At 31.8% G+C, this 3,329-nt stretch overlaps 1 non-coding gene across 1 annotated transcript; it reads left to right on the plus strand.

Moving 5' to 3' along the window:
* The first annotated feature begins 1,864 nt into the window (after window positions 1–1,864).
* TRNAG-GCC (transfer RNA glycine (anticodon GCC)) lies at window positions 1,865–1,935 on the plus strand. The gene has a single exon. It is a non-coding gene; the product is annotated as a tRNA-Gly (tRNA).
* Window positions 1,936–3,329: the final 1,394 nt, after the last annotated feature.

Genomic DNA, 3,329 nt, shown 5'->3' on the forward strand with positions numbered 1-3,329 from the left:
AAGTGCTTGTGCAATGATGCAAACATCTGCAGCAGTAAACGGGAAACGTTTATTACACTCTCAATGACATTCTTGTATAATTGAATTTGCATATTATAACAAATTATTTATTATATCTATATAAGATATTTAGTTCCGTATGTTGATTTTTTCGAATTCGCTTCTAGGAAAAACTTTCGAAATATGCTGTCTACGCTTTGCTATTAACTAAAACAGATTATATTTTAATGGGGGAACGGGGTTTCTTAATAATAGGTTCCCGCTGTCTACTCTGCTGTGTGCGGGATATGGCGTGAAGCTAAAAACACTATGTCCTAAACGCTCTAGTAACAAGTCTAAGCGCGAGGTTAAGTTCCACCACTCGATACGCAATGCATCAAAAATTCTTAGAAAAAATGGAAAAGCGAAGAGTCTTTACACTAGATCCCCAGGTACCCTCTGCCTACCTTGGAATTTGCAGGATAATGATATAGATATAAAATAATTCCAGATTCTATCTTTCTTACATAGCTCTACCATGTGATCCTATTTTTTTAATTCCTTACCCTAGTTCACTAGGGTAAACGGCGCATATCTAGAAAAAGCCTTAGATATTTGCATATCTATATGCATATGTATATAGACTTAAAGGCGTCCAATATTATTCAAGCATACTATTATTTACGATACGTAAGTAGGTACGTTACACGTTCTGATTTTTTAAAATCAATATATTAATTTTAATCAGCATAATTAATGTTGATTATAGTAGAATATCTTTCTCTTATGATGTTTTGCTTAAATAATCTTCCGTAAGATCTAACAAATTGAGACTACAGACAGATATATCTACCTAGGTATAAATTATTTTAATTAAATCATTTGAAGAATGAAATATTATTACTTCCACTGCGCAATTACAGTTGTATCAATTTGAAATCATCTACTTACTATAAAACATACTTTAGTTTAATGTAACAGTAACTCAGCAACCAGGAAGGAACTGCGCTATGAATATTAAAGGCTTTGTATAACCTGTTTACGCAATATCTTTATACTCACGTAATTAAGCTGGTGGCTAAATAAGTTCAAGATGCAAACCGAAGTAGATAGAAAGTGTTTGATTTTCCTATATCTTATAAAACAAAGTCGCTTTTCGTGTCTGTCTGTTGTTTCTAACTCTTCTTCTTCTAAACCACCCAACGGATTTTGATGCGGTCTTCACCATGAAGTCGAGTGTTTTTCGTAGAAGGTTTATATATAGTTTATTATTTGTACATTCTTATGTAAATTAACATAAATACGATAAATGTGTATAAAGTCCTACCCGTTGAGACACTTTCGCGCATGCGCTGCTCTAATGGTAAGTACCACATGAAAAACTGTACTGGAGTATTGTTCCTCTTAATCTACAAAAAAGTCCGCGAGAGCATATTCGTATCTTTTAAGAATAACGTGTAGTGATCATTTTTCTGTCTAAAAATAATAATTTCAATATATTTTTTATTGTGAGGGATATTTTTCCATAATGGTATTAATCCTTATCCTTTAAAATACTTTATTAATTTTCTACGTTAAACGTAGATAAAATTTGCTTTTTACAATATTTCGAAGTTGCAAATAGATTTACAGAAAAACGCATTTAATTGTTGACACATCCCGCCATTGACACATCAGCTGTATGTTACTCAAGTTTCACTTATCCCTTACTCTCAGCATATAAATAAGTACATTAGTTACGTTGGCTATTTAATGTAGATCAAAACTGTCTTTTACCGTTTTTCATTTTAATAAGTACTTTAGAAGTTGTTATAATATCAAAAAATCCTTGCTGCGAAACGGCTCGCCACTCGCCATGCGTCCGCCGCGCCCGCCTGGCTTACACGCATCGGTGGTTCAGTGGTAGAATGCCCGCCTGCCACGCGGGCGGCCCGGGTTCGATTCCCGGCCGATGCATTCTATTTAATTTTCCTCACAGGCAGCCACGTAGTACTTGCTTTTCATCAGGGACAGAATACCCTCTTCAGCATTAACCACAAGCTCGAAAAAAATCCGCCTGCCTCTATAGCAACGAAGTGTTAGATGCGTTTGCACGTATTGGATAATTGGAGTTGAATGTATTATTTCAGCGCGATATATTTGGATTAATATTTTTTGTAGTAGTTATTAGTAGGTAGGTTTTGGTTTATAATTTCTTCCGTTTAAAAATAGTCATTTAACTATCTAAAAATAGTCATTTAAATATTTTTTAATAAGTACTTGAAAAGATTAGTAGCACAGATTTAAAATTACGGTACCTACTAAAAATCCTTGCTGTGTAAAACAATTGGAAAATCCTTATTGAAACTACGAAAATGCGGGTTGTATTAGGGTTTAATTAATTTTCACATTATCTTAAGTGCTTTGCAAACATACATTATATGAATAATCCAGTAGTAAAAGCGGGCGAAGCCGCAAGAGGGTCGCTAGTAACTTAATAAGATAATTCATTAATGAAAAATTGACGTCAGTTGCTATGGAAAAATGAGTCAGAACAGGATTTCAAAAGGAACAAAGACCTTATTGGAAAGTCTATAGGCCACCCACTACAGAATAAAGTTTTTAGTATAATATTTCATTTATTTATTCCGTTTCTACGGTATTGCGTGATATAATGTTAGCATTTCATACAATATTTTTATTTCTCATGAATGCTTAATATTGTTAATATTATGAAAATATATGAATAGCTAAAACATATTCAATGTAAATTTATGATTAGCTTTTTGGTAACTTTGTTAAACCTAATCTAGTGCTTCTAATTTTAATGACTGTTAAGTAAAACGTCAAATTTTAGCACAAAATTATGTAGACTATGTTGATAAATCTTAATTATTTAAAACAGTTTCCGTGTGAAAGTTTCTTAAGCTCTTATATGAAGGTACCTACATATGTATATATATACAATTTATATTTTATAGTTATGTAGTGAAGAAGAAATAGTCATATTAAATAAACAAATGCTTTATTTTTAGATATTTTTATACAAACCTTCAACCGAAATATAATATTTTTTTCAAGCAAGACTATACAATTCTCAACAGAAAACATATGATTGAACTTTAAAACATTTGTAAGTTGAAATAAGAGTGTACAGTTGTAACTGAATAATAAAGATAGAGTCACAAAAAATCAACACATACCTACTTAAAAGCTAAAAATAAATGAAATTTCTACTTCTTATACTTTAAACAGGTTTACAGTTTCTTATTAAATATTAAATAGCTTTAAAATTGTAAACAATACAGTCAAAGAGAGCATTGATGTAATCGCAATGCATGTAGGGGGAAGGCACTTTTCTCTCGAGTTTC

Source organism: Heliconius melpomene, chromosome 13 (assembly GCF_056956725.1).
Source record: "Heliconius melpomene rosina isolate 202511_hmr_F chromosome 13, ASM5695672v1, whole genome shotgun sequence".
Lineage (NCBI taxonomy): Eukaryota > Metazoa > Arthropoda > Insecta > Lepidoptera > Nymphalidae > Heliconius > Heliconius melpomene.